The sequence below is a fragment of the Poecilia formosa genome, unplaced genomic scaffold (assembly GCF_000485575.1).
Source record: "Poecilia formosa unplaced genomic scaffold, Poecilia_formosa-5.1.2 Scaffold570, whole genome shotgun sequence".
NCBI lineage: Eukaryota > Metazoa > Chordata > Actinopteri > Cyprinodontiformes > Poeciliidae > Poecilia > Poecilia formosa.
This window is the reverse complement of record NW_006800509.1, coordinates 29,467-43,511: the sequence shown is the minus strand read 5'-3', so window position 1 is coordinate 43,511 and position 14,045 is coordinate 29,467. Positions and strand designations below refer to the sequence as shown.

Genomic DNA, 14,045 nt, shown 5'->3' with positions numbered 1-14,045 from the left:
CAGATTTCTTTATTTTGATTTCTCTCAATACATGAGATCAGTGGTTCAAAAACTTTTCAGCTTCTGTCTGCCAGAATAATGACCATTTCAAGTTGACACATTATATTGACATACAAAACTCACACTTCCATTTATGGAGCTCCAATGAACATTTTTTTTATTTTATTTTTTTGTACAATATTTCTATTTCAATCAAGATTTTTTTTTTTTTACATTTTAATTTGACTTCTGCCAATGATTTTAAGAATCTCTGATGGTTTGTGATCCACAGCAGAGATACAACCACAAATGTTTTGCAGGTTAAATACCATCATCAAGGCATTTTACAGAACTCACATAGTTAGAGCAGCACGCATTATTTAAATTGTTTTATGTATCCTTTATTATCATTTTATATATACAGTGCTGGAAAAAATGAAGACCACTGCACTGAACCCCATTGAAAACCTAATTCTTATTCAGAAATATTGCTTTCTGAATTATTCCTGAATTAAAATACTAGTATTGTTGTTTCTAAATCAATATGAAATGGATCATAGTTTTTTACCAAATACAAAAGAGAACTCCTACAATCACTAAAATCTGAACTATTGTGTGAAAACATAGAACTATATTTGATTGAGGTTTAGGTGAGTATGCAAAAAGGCGCAGAAAAATATTTATATTTCAAGGCTTGTTAAAATCAGTCTAATCACTTATGTTAGGTTTTGTAAAGATATCCGTCCAAACACCCATCTGTCCATCCATTCTAATGTGTTTAATTGGTTGTTTCATCAGTTTTCCACATTTAAATATCTGCAATCAATCAATCCATCCATCCATTCTTGTCTATACCAGCTTATCGTTGTAGGGTGCCCAGGGATCTGGTAAATATCTCTAGCGGTTATTGGGTGGGAGGCAGAGTTATCATAACTCAATTGCTACCTTCTATATTCATATTATATTCATATTTAGAAACAAAATGCACAGAATCTAGAAATTTAAGCCTTGGATTGGTTGGGATCTTTAATTTTTTTTCTGTGAGTAAATCAGCACTAGAATTTATTGGATCACCAACATTCCAATAGCATTCCTTGAGGAAACCAACACAAACTCTGCATTTCCCAAGGTTTCCTTTGAAAATCCCTCACTAACATCGACTACTCCAGCCTGAATGAAGGCTGAAGGTAGCCTGCAGCATGTTCATGCAACATGCTACAGACTGCTGGTGTGAGTGTGACCGCTGGTCTGGAGCTAGTACATTTGGAGGCACCTTAAAGTGCGGTAATTAGGCAGTCGGTCGCGTAGCTGTTCTTGCAAGAAATCTTGTCAGGCAGATACCTGCTCTCCAATTATCCAGGCAGAACGCGCAGCCGCTGAAGGGGAAGGACCGGCGAGCGCTTGGTGGATGTGCTGCGTAGTGAGCCGGTCAACTGAAGGAGTGTGTGTTAATAATGACCTGGGGCCCAACCTGCTGTCGCCAACAGTAACTTGTGACTCGGTGCCTTTGTTCGCCCTGTAACATCTGGCTCTGACCGAAGGGGCCGGGAGTGTGTTTGAAACGAGTTCAAGCCAAATGCTCAAACAGTGTTTGTGTGCATGTGCATGAGGGTAGCGAGGCTAGCACAGCGAGGACTAAGTCGCGAGGAGTTGATCATCGTCGTGGAAACCTCTGAGGGGCAGGGGAGAAATAGGGCTGGAAGCCCCTTCTGTCAGCTGGGCTCGCCAATGCTTCCCCTCGACTGCCCTCACACATTAACACACACACGCACGCACACACACACACTCACAAAGTCCCACCGGAGATTAAGGTCTGAGCGCGAGCAGAACAATACCCCGATGTGTGTTTGCAGAGCCGTGGCTAATTGTGTTTATTTGCTGCTCAAGTTGAGACTGTCAGGACAGTGGAGGTGTGTGTGCGTGTGTGTGTGTTTCTGGAGGCAAGGGAAACGAGAAAAAACGACAGAGAGAGGCTAGCACAAGGACAGAAAAGCAAACGTGTTTTTAGCTGTGTTTTCATAGGGAAAGAGGAACAGAGTGAGGCCATGCAGGTAATCCTCATTATCATGTGGAAGTGTTCATTTGTGAGGCGAGCGAGCACTGATACGTGTGAGGTGAGGTGACCGTTTAGAGGAGGGGGTGGGGGTGAAGGGGATTCATACATCTGCCTTGCCTTGCACGCATTACACAGTAAGATGCACTTGCAACGGTCCTTGGAAACACACACACACACGCACACACGCACACATGTTTGTGTTGCTATCTTTGTGGGGACTTTCCATTGACTTCCATTCATTTCTAAAGCCTAAACCTTACCTTTACCCTTTTCCTAACCCTAACCATCACATACCTGACCCTAACCCTAACCAAAACTCAATTCATACCTTAGTCCTAACTCTGACCCCATACCCAAAAGCAGGGTTTCCCCTTGTGGGGGTATTACAAACAAACACGCACACAAACACACGCACACACACACACAATGTACGAGCACATGCTGTCTGGCATCGCGCATGAATTAGCTGCTCATGCTTACATAGCACTTAGAGAAATTAGAGCCCTGTTTGCTTTCATCTTGGAAAAACATGCAATCAGGCTAATAAAAGTTACTTTCCACTGAAACTATCTGAAAGGACGGATTTTCAATTATCATGTGTTTGCTGCTTGCCTTTGCCAGCAGTCATTCTTAAAATACTTTAAAAATGAGGTTATGTTTTGACATTTTTAATTGTAAAAAAAATGATTCTGGCCTGTTTTGACTTATGAATATTTAGTACCAATTTCAGTAATCCTGAAAATTTAAATTCATTCAGATTAACGAACAGAGCAGACGTTCTGTCAAATCTAAAAGTAGAATATCATTTTGAAGGAGGTTTATCTTGATTAAACCACAGTTAGTTTGTTCCAGAGAGAACGAACACCACAGTAAAGTCTGAACAATCTGAATAACAATTCCAGTTGCTGAATCTGGTAAAGAATTTGAAAGTTGAGTCGATGTGTGCACAGGTAATCTGTTTGACGTTGCTATTTGGACATTAAGCTAACAGCAGACATTAATCCAGTCAGAAAGTTTGAGATAGTTTAGAAAGTAAAGTGATTTCTTAGGTTAATATGTAATCAGGTTAACATTTCCTACCTTGTTTCTTGATGTGGATATGGAGGTAGTTACAGGAATAGTTACTAGAACTGGAGCGTGTCAAGGTTTAGAAGGTTTTAGATTAATTTCAAAAGTACTGAAATCAGTCAGTGGAAATGTAGGAACACAGAATAACTAACTGTAATCTTGTTTTCACTGTGTTCACCTCCAGCATCAGCTTGCTGTCTACATATATACATTCCTAATTATGTCAAATAATGTAACTCTAAAATATGATGCCTTGATCCTTGGTCAAGCTGGAACTTTCAGATTTGATCTGCAGCACTGTTTTACCTTTTTTATGAATGGACTCAGTGTGGCTGTTTGTCTTTAAAAACCGAACAATAGGGGCCAATTGTTGGTGCTGTACTCCTAGTGAGACAAAAAAAATGAAAGCGGAGGCAATCAATGGCAAATAATGTCATCTTGGAAGGTCATACCTGGACCTTTCTGCTCTGTCGATACGATCACACGACCCCACGCACACACACATCATAATTACAGCAAAATAATAAAATGCTCACTAGCCATCGGACGCTTGTAGAACATTTCTAATGATAAAATGACAAGCGCATGCAAACTGCAATAATAAACTTGCACTTTGTCTCTCTGTGCTCGCCTCACATGCAAACTCTGCAGGTTCCTAAGCGGTATTCAACCTCCCCGCCTGGCCACGCTGCAGTCTCCCCAACGCTAAGTGTCCCTTTCTCCTCCCTGCCCAGGGTGAGAGAAGGAGAAAATAAACAACCAAACAGACAAACAGCAAGAGCCACTTAGAGCCACTTAAAGCCAAGGCTCCTTCCCACAGCGAAGCACTTCCCTAGGGCTACTGATGTCACCCCGCCACTGTGGGAGAGAGAAGAAGCAGCAACAAAAAAAGCTCAGAGAGAGAGAGATCGAACAGAAGACTGAAAGGAGGACAGATACAGAGGTGCAGGAGGAAAGAAAAGTTTAAGAGGAGAGGAAATGGGAGATGGAGAGCTGAAAGGATTGGGCTCAATGAGGGAATGTGTCACGTCAGTTCTCCTCTTGACTAACTCAGAAGGTGAGGAAGATTCACTCTTATGACCACTGACAGTTACCTGTGGAGACGAGGGAAAGCCCTGCTAATGAGTTAAGACACCACTCGTCCCTGCTGTGTTCTTTACTGAAGTAAAAAATTTAATTTCTCTAAGAATAGAGAAATTATTATTTTTTACAGAAGAACCACAAACATATTTCACTGCAATTCATCGACTGAGTCCCAGTATGTATCTGTTCTATGAAGACGTCAGAGAAGTCAATGGCTTTCCATTACAAATGTGTAAATCTTTGACATTCTGCTAATGTCAACAAGATACAGCTTTGCAATTGTGGTGTTTCAATCAAATAAGAAATAAAATGAAATCACAATGAATAAGTTTGTTCAGTTATTACAAATCAAGGCAGCGATGGACATAAAAAGTCATAATTTATCAATGGCGTTCATCATCTGTCAGTCAATCAGAGATCTTGGCATCTTATTTAGGCATTGGAGGGACAAGCCCCGCCTAGCTGGGAGCAGCTATGCTGTGTTTTGAGGAAATTGTAGTCAGCCATTTTACAGAAGAGCTATGGATTCAACACGTTGGAATGAGACAACTTTTTATGAATTGTGATGCTGTGAGAGCTTTGGTGGAGCTCTGGTGGTTTTTCATACATTGTATGAAAAAAAAATCATCGTCCTCCAACTACTTCTTGTCATCTTTTTCGTGGTTTTCACCAGTGGTAACATCTGGCTATTGATCATGTGACTCGTGATGTGGAAAAAGTGTGTTCATTGCAGTTTTTCAACATATTTCAACACAGATGAGAAAAAACTTCATCCCAGCGCAAAAACTTTTTATCAAAGAATGTATTTTTTTCAAAGTTGCCATATTTCCATTTGTAATTTCAATTTACGCTATTTTAAATCTAATGGAAACACAGCTAAAGACTTAACGGGATTGAATGGTCTTCTCTGAACCACAGTCTTTTCACTAGTTGGTTTTATGAACCGAATTGGCCGGATACTACAACTGTTACCAGGATCAAACTGGAACAAAAGAAAACAAGGCAACAAATAAAGTAGATGGTGCTCCGGTGAGACGAGGGCAAAGTTGAAGATTGAACACACCATCCCCATGAATAAACATGGTGATGGCAGTATCATGATGTAGAGATGGTTTTATTTCACGAGGAGAGTCGTGAGCTGAATGGAGGACAACCCTAGAAGAAAACCTGGAACAGAGCTACAAAGAATATCCATGCTAGAGTGGACCAGTCAAAATCCAACAAGACAAGTTTTAAGTAGCTTCTCTTTCTTATTCAAATATTTAATCTGTGTTCCCTTTTCATAGTTTTCCTGGTATTCCATCCTTTGCTGTCTTGATTTGCACTCTTTGTACTCCTATTTTTTTTGCCTCTCCCTCTTCTTCCCCCTCTTTATCCCCCTGACTGTGATCTCAAAGGTCATCTCTCCCCTGAGAGTGCTGTTTATCTGAACCGCTCCCCTCTTTCTGACATTCACCTACTTGGAGGGAGAGGAAAAAATAGGGAAAGAATAATTCTCTTGTCTTTTTACTCATAAAATGTGAGTTTTCTACCAGAAAGAGAAGATCTGTTTGGGATTTAAAGGCATTTTTAATCTTCCAAAAAGAAATCCATCCTACAAAAACTTTCTAATGTTTACTGAAGAGATAATTTTAAAATGGCCTTGGGAAAGACTCATCATATGTGTGCATCATTCATCTTATTTATCAACACTTTAAAGACAAGACGGCTCTTTTCCTTGGAGTATAAAAATGCCACAACACGGATGTTTTTCAAAAGTTGTATTTTAAAAAAAGAAGCCAAAAGACGAGCAGATTGTCTGAGCAGCTTCCTGGACTCTGCTGCCACTAAACAAGGCTAACAGTGCGTGTTTATGTTGAGCATTATGCATGCTGATGGTGACCCGGCCCCCTACATGGCTCCCCGCCCCTCAGGGCTTCCCCTCCCAGGGTTAGGGCAGCAGGATGAGGTCACACAGACAAATCCAGACCCCCGCTCCATGGAGGCCTGCCCATGGCCATCAGGATCCATTACCAGGAGGTAACGGACACACTGCTGCCACAGGAGCACCGTCTTTCCTTCACACACATCACACACAAACACACAGGCGCGCACGCAGACACAGACGCACACACACTTAAATAATTAGTAACCCGTAATAGAAACATTGCATTTCCTTACTTACATATATTTACATCTAACATTTTAATTTGTGTGATTAAATGTAATACTACAGATCCATAAGTACATGTATGTTGAAGTTCACACATGCACACACACACCTGATACTGACTCAGGCCATCAGCAGCTAGCTACAGAGGTCCTTACTTCAAATGGACATTCTCAGAGGGACTGACCTTCTGGGAGACGGTGGGGTGTGTGTGTGTGTGTCTTTAGATGTGTGTATTTTGTGACTGCAAACTTGTCAAAATTTTGGGACGGTAAAGTATAATTAACAAAAACGATTGTGAACAATGTTCTTTATAATGTAGACCATCTTTTGGGTTTCTTTTCAGAAGCATCTCTTCATAGTTTACTGAAGGTTGTGGGTAGACCTTTTCAGATCTATCCACAACTTCTCAGGGCTTTGTGATGGCCACAACAAAGCACTGACTTTGTTGTCTTTAAGCCACGTTGTAAGCTGTTTGTCTGGATGCTTAGGGTGGATGTTGGGTAAGTCACATTTGGGATGGCACAAGCATCCCTGTTTTTCCTCTGAATGTAACAATGGACATTATGGCTGAACAGTTTCATCAGTCCACAGGACATGTCTCAGAAAATAGATCTTTGTATCAGACAATGCTGATACATGAGAAGCCGATCCGCTCTATCTCTGCGAAGGTCTGAAAATCAGCCACTGATGCCCTGAGAGAGAACTGATTGTGAAGTTAACTAGTCACTACATTAGTCCCAACAAAAAAAACCTGTAGCAGTGAAAATCGGAATTGGTAGGTGATTGGTCCAATTGTTCCATCCCTTCCATGTAATGTTAGGGTAACAACCAGTCATTTATTTTGAATAAGGTCACTCAGCGTAGCTAATAATAACCACTTACTCAAATGACTAACAGTCCCCAGCTTAAATTTGGTCCTGTTTATATGAGATAATGATTTTCATGAGACTCCAGTCCTAGTCCCTGACTCTGAATGAGAGTCAAGTCTCCAATCTACAGAGCATCAGTGTAAGACGAGTCTCAAGTCTGTCTTTGCAACTTAATTTTGATTAATTTTTGATTAATCCAGACTCGCATCCAGACTCGTCTCTGCCATAACCAAAAATTTACAATCTGGCACCACTGCCAAGTCCTGCTGGTCCGTTTTATGTTCGAACCTGTTCAGAAGATCGGTTGCTCCACAGGAGCAAAGAAAATGAGAAACAGAAAAAGACGTACAACATTGTTTGGTTAACCTTTTCCGATAAGACGAGGCCGGTTTGGACATTTCTCAGCCCACGAAGTACATCGTAAATACCAAGCTAACAAACAGATGTGAGTTAAATGATCATGAATTGGTTCCTGGATGAGCCAAAGCCCTAGTTTTACAGCCAGTAATGTAATTTTAATAGAGACGTCAGGACCAGCGGTCCAATCCATCTGTCTTACAGAGAGAAAAATATTAGAAAAAATGGAAAAGAATCATGAAGCGCTTCAGACCGAGGGATCAAACAGAGCTGTCTCTGTATCCTTTGCTCTCTGCTCCGTTCTTTGGCTTTTGCCTCTTGTGTGTCTGGAGTGTCAGCTGTGACCGGCTAACAAGCTTCACCCTCAGCAATCCATTATCTAGAGCATGGCAACCGGCCCAACAACGTGTGTGTTGGTGTGATTCAGAGCGCGGCAGCTGTGTCATACCTGCGAGCGTCTTCGGGACTCGATGCTCATCCGTAATGGAGCAGAAGGCGAGGATTGTTGGGGCAGATGAAGGACAAAAGCGATATCCTCTGTGTCCTGTCTGTCTTTTTCTCCTGCCGTCTCCTTGCAGCACATGAAGGGCATCGGGAATGCTTTTCATCTCCTCCTTAAAGGACAGAGAGGTGTCAGTGTGCCAGAGGCCATGGACGCTCACACATTGACACATATGCAGTCAGACATGGCTGGATGGAGGCAAGCTGCATGAATTAATGTTGAAAAAATGCAAAGAAATGCCAAGGACATTTCTCACTGCTATCGATTCTGATCAAGAAGCAAAAAACTTTCAGAATGTCAGAGAAGGGTTAGAAAGTTGCTCAAAGTAACACTCCTGTTCATTTTCTCTCAAAATCCCCTTTGTAAGTAGTTCCTTAAGCTAGTAGACCATCATGATGAGCAAATCTCTAAATCTGTCTGGATTTCACGATTGCTTTTTTTATTTATTTATTTTTATTTATTTTTTGGTTTTGTTTTTGCAATCAAATTCACTTATATTCACTGATGTATTTTAGAAATATTTATAAGGAATTTTTCATCATTAAAGCTCAACCAAAATCTAAATACAGAAAAAAGATGAGAAAAAACAAGAATTGTACACACAAACATTTTTGATCATTAAAGAACTTAATTATCTTAATTTTTCTTACTCATCATATCTTGACATCCAATAAGGCTAAGAAATACCGCCGCCTGCAGGTGGGAGTTAGCTTCACTTATATCAAATGTTAGCAATATTGGCGTAAAATTTGCAATAAACTCACAATTATGCATTAGTGTGAAAAAATTGGTGGATTTGTTGTTTTTGAGTGAATTTCTGCAATCACACACACTGACACACACATATGTTTGTCAAATTACAATGCCATAAATCCACGGAGACTGTTTTTTTTTTTGATAAACACTTATTCTGAACAGGCGAATGAAGTAGTGCTTTAAGCTGCGATGCCATTTCATTAGACCCCCATTCAAACCTGTCATTGTCCCTCCTGAAATACTTCAATATATTAATTACAATATTACAGTTTATCCCCCAGCTACCTGTGGTTACAGGATGCTAAATTTACTTCTTCTGATTAATAAAAAATAAATTCAATTGAGGAAATATTCAGCTTCAAGGAGCAGTCGTGATTAACTTGATTATTTGCCAAAGCAGGCGGTTGTAATTGACGAGCTGCTATATTGGCAATAAACAACTGGAGTGGTTTGATTCATGATGGCTGTTTATTTTACCACGTGGGAGATTTTTCTACAGACTGTTTTGTTTCACTGTGTTTTTAATTAGTCAACAGCTCACTATGGTGTCTGGATAATTATGAATTGTTTCTTTGAGAAGTGCGTTCCCAAACATTTCAGGTGTTTTCAGAGTTTTTTTTAAGTTGGAGAACTTTTAATTTTTAATCCATGACTTTTTATTTGCTTTATTGTGCAAGTTTCAACAATTTTTTGGAAAAGTATATATCCAAACTTTGGTGTTAGAGAACTACATCTTGCAGTCACTTAGTCTACCAAGCACTGGTTGGTTGGGATTGACGTCTGTTGTGTGGGGTTTGCTAAACTCAACTAAAAGTCGAACTGGAACAATGTACTTTGTTTAGACTAAAATAAACATTTTAAGCAACAAAATCCTCTTTCATGGAACAGTTACTTCATAAACCCATAGAAAAAGGCTATCTAACTTGCATCAGATGTGACAACTGTTTGGTTCTATGTTATTTTCTGCATTAGGGCTGCTGGAGGAATTTTATTTAGCTGAAGTCCAGTGATGTCTTTTTCCCTGAACACTTCGGAGAAACTTGTTCTGTGAATTTTACGTAGACTGGTCTTTGTACAAGTCAGTCGATATGGGACTGAGACTGCCTTGTCTGGAGAGTCAAGTGTGTAATGGCGATGGGTTGACTTAGACCCCCTTTGTTATTTTGCAAAACACAGGGAGATGGGAAAAAAAAGTGTTCTAATCCTGCCTTAGAGTGATTTGTGAAAGGGGCTATAAACTCAAGGAGTCCATCCATCCATCCATCCATCCATCCATCCATCTTCTTAGCAGCTTAAGAAAGGAGGCCCAGACTTCCCTCTCCCCAGCCACTTGTTCCAGGCCAGCCGAGAAACATAGTCCCTCCAGCGTGGAGGGATCAAGAATAATACATACTGTTGAAAGGCTCTGTGTGTTTATAAATTCATTTTTTCCTGTGGTGCTTTTTTAGTTCTCCCAAAATTACTTCCTGTCAAAGTATGCTGGATGGACAGTTCAGCTTGGGACAAGACTTGGTCAGCTCATCCAGGGGTCATTGGGAGGCTGTCGCTGTTCCTCTGGCCTTTGTGTAGGTTAGTCAGTTTGGAGAAGTCTGTCACTGCCAGGGCCTTTTATCACCTCCTCTGTTAAATTCAGGCCCTGGCAGGGACAAGCATTTGGCCTTGTTAGACAAGCACTGCTATTTGGAAAATAAAAAAAAAAACTTCCTGCGTTGACGTTATACGCTCAATAGGGTGACCCTGTATCCTCATCTGTCCTGATGGCCTTTATGTTGATGCTTGTGATGCATGTAGTATTCTCATGGTTCATATCTACAGTAAAAAAATGTAAAGAACTGCAGACAATGAAAAGGAAAATAAATGTCCTTATTTTTATACTGTTTTGGTTTTCTGTTTGAGAAAATGTAGATTGCTTTAGTGATTTGCAGTAAAACTAGATGCATACTAACCTGATATGAATTCAAGTTTTTCAAACGTTTTGACTCTGAGAAGCAACATATACTGATATATTTATATCAGTAAGTATATAGTGACAGGGATGTTGTAGCTTAATTTGACATAGCTCTCTGCCAGGTTGCCTCAGGGTCTGTTGAACACTTTCAAAAAATGTGGCACATGAGCGTCACAACTTAAAGACAACATTCATACAGAATTTCCGACTATAAAATAATTTAGGCAATTGCTAGTACTGGAATATTGTAGAAATAATAATAATGTTCTTTAATCTCATGGTGCACTATGCAGATGTTCTGTCTGCATTGAAGGTTTAGTCACTTCAGAATCCTAAATTCTGGAAGTGGTTCCAAACAATAATAATTAATCAGACTTATTTTCTGATTAATTAATAAACAATGCCGCTCTTGGGAACACTCAGAAGTTGTGCATAGTCTCAACAGGGGCGGTACCGCCCTCCCGCCCCCCCAAGGGCAGACCACCGGGACGCTCCATCTAGTTTCTGGGTTTGCCTGGCTATTTTTCTGGCTAGCAAACCATTCCGCCACCCAGTGGTCGTTTTTCAGACCACTTAGAGTCTCCTGTATCTCTCAAAAAAGCACAATATGTCTATAGATAATTTTAGGATATTATAAGGAAGTGCTGAGATATACCATTTTCTACCGGGCCCTCTGAGAGGGCTGAGAGATGCATGGGAGGGAGATCAAAGTAAAGAGGATCCTGTCAACATTATTTAATTTGTCCTCCATATGAGGGATAAACTGCAGCAGATGAGTGAGTTGGCTCAGAGTCACATGGCAGCTGCTCAGAAACGCCAAAAGGTTTGGTTTGACAAGAAAGCTCGCCACAGAAGTTTTGCTCCTGGTCAGAAGGTTTTGGTAATGTTGCCAACTTCTGACAGCAAGTTGCTTGCAAAGTGGCAGGGACCCTTTGAAGTACTGAGGAAAACTGGACCTACTACCTATCAAGTCTCTACACCAGGTCTCCAGCGAGGGAGTCGAGTGCTCCATGTTAACCTTCTCAAGGAGTGGGTTCCACGGAAGGAGAATGAAACTGAGGTGTTGCTTATTCACAAAGTGGAGGAGGAGGAGGAAGAAGTTAATGACTATTTGTCTTCAGTAACATCCTCTGTGCTGGACCTAAGCCATCTCACTAGCGAGCAATAGTCTCAGGTAACACCTCACTAGCGAGCAATAGTCTCAGGTAACACCTCTTATTACTTCTGACATATTTCAAGAGTGCCCAGGTCGCACCACTCTAGTGGAGCACAGCATTGTTCTAAAATCAGACGCTGTTATAAAGCGTATGAGTTACAGGATACCCAAAAAAGGGTGGAGCTGAAGGAGGAGATGGACCTCATGGTGTCTCTAGGAATCATCCAAGCTTCAACAAGTGAGTGGTGCAACCCTGTTGTGTTGGTTCCGAAAAAGGATGGCAAAATAAGATTTTTCTATCAACTTCAGGTACCTCAACTCCGATATCAAAATTTGACTCTTACCCAATGCCACGTATAGATGACCTCATTGAGCACCTGGGGGAAGCAAGATATTTAACAACTATTGATCTGCCTAAGGGCTACTGGCAGGTGCCTCTCACCAAACAGTCCCAGCAGCTGACAGCATTTCACACCCCCTGGGGATTGTTTGAGTTCACCGTCCTGCCATTCGGTCTGCATGGGGCCCCAGCAACATTTCAAAGACTAATGGATCAGGTACTCTGTGGGCTCTCAGCATTCACCTCTGCATACCTTGATGATGTTGTGGTTTTCAGTGGAACTTGGGAAGAGCATGTTGACCATCTAAAGGAGGTCCTGGATTGGCTGCGTTTGGCAGGCCTTACCATAAATCCAGCAAAGTGTGCTCTTGCTAGAATCGAAATACAGTATCTGGGGGTGTGCCCCAGATACTTCAGACCATTGGAGGTGGTACTCTGAAACCTCAAGTTGATCAAATCAATGCGATAGCATCCTGTCCGCTCCCACAAACCAGGAAACAGCTGCAGTCTTTTCTTGGCATGGCTGCATTCTACCACAGATTCATCCCCAATTTTTCAGCTAGAGCAGCATCCCTAACAGACATGACGGGCTCCTGAAGTCCCACCAAAGTTAGGTGGACAGCAGATACCAGTGCAGCGTTTAAGGACATTAGCGAATCTCTGAGTAAGAATCCAGTTTTGCACTCACCAGATTTTACAAAAGACTTTTTGTTGCAAACTGATGCTTCTGAAAAGGATCTTGGGGCAGTGCTTCTGCAGGGACCACCAGAGGACCAACATCCAGTTGCCTACATCAGTCGGAAGCTGCTGCCAAGAGAGAGGCGATATGCAACTGTGGAGAAGAAAGCCTTGGCAATTAAATGGGCCCTTGACTCATTCAGATATTATTTGCTAGGAAGAGAATTCACACTTCAGACTGATCAGAGTGTTCTCGTGTGTCTAGAGAGTGTGGGGGACTCTTGGGGGGACCCCCCGGTTGTTTTTTTGTTTTGCTGTCTTTTGGTTTTAGGTTTCCTACATCCCCGGCAAAGACAACACCACTGCTGATTACCTTTCTCGATGCCAGAGTGAAGACCAGGAAGTGGGGGAGTGTGTGATGGCCAAATCCATGGCCACACTCTGAAGTCAGAAGTCAGTAACTCTTTTATGCAGAATTTATTTTTTCATACAAACACAACACTTTAGGTTCAGTAAAACATTTATTAGTTGATTTGGATACATTTGTTCTTTTTGTTAGCGCGCACATTTAGTTAACATATGTATTTATATCAACTTAAAGTTTAATTTGTTTGCTTAAGACTAACTCTTTGTTTTGCCGGTACTTACCTGCCTTGGAGTGGTCAGACAAAGATGAGGGCCAGGGCTCAGCAAGCTTAAATGTTGATTGGACTGCACCACTAGTTCTTGCTGGCATGGGAAATTTGTAGTTTCTTTGTTTAAATAAGTTTTGTATTTAAGTAAATATTAGTATTTAAACTATAATATTTTAGATTTTTATATTTTGGGTCTTTAGTTTAGCCAAATTTAGCTGTACTGTTAGTTGTTTTGTGTTATTTGTAATTGTATTCTGTTAAGTTACCCATATTGTGTCTTAATTGGTCTAGTCAGCCAGTATATATACCCCTGTGTGTCATTTCTTTGTTAGGTCAGTTATGTTTGTTTGGGCAGCCAGTTTGTTTACATTTTTGCCTGAGCTCAATTTTGTTTCTTTGACCTCTTTTATGAGCTTTATCTTTTTGTCATTTATAATCTTTGGGTTAAAATAAAAAAAAACTCTAT

At 40.9% G+C, this 14,045-nt stretch overlaps 2 long non-coding RNA genes across 2 annotated transcripts in view; one reads left to right on the top strand and one right to left on the bottom strand.

Annotated features, from left to right (window-relative positions):
- Positions 1-5,081, bottom strand: part of LOC107834271 (uncharacterized) — a 14,731-nt gene extending 9,650 nt beyond the window's left edge. Inside the window, exon 1 of the long non-coding RNA XR_001660062.1 lies at positions 5,071-5,081. This is a non-coding gene — a long non-coding RNA (uncharacterized LOC107834271). The remainder of the gene's footprint in view (positions 1-5,070) is intronic.
- A 6,376-nt stretch (positions 5,082-11,457) lies between these two features.
- LOC107834273 (uncharacterized) lies at positions 11,458-12,195 on the top strand. Its single transcript, XR_001660064.1, has 2 exons — positions 11,458-11,944; positions 11,976-12,195. It is a non-coding gene; the product is annotated as an uncharacterized LOC107834273 (long non-coding RNA).
- Positions 12,196-14,045: the final 1,850 nt, after the last annotated feature.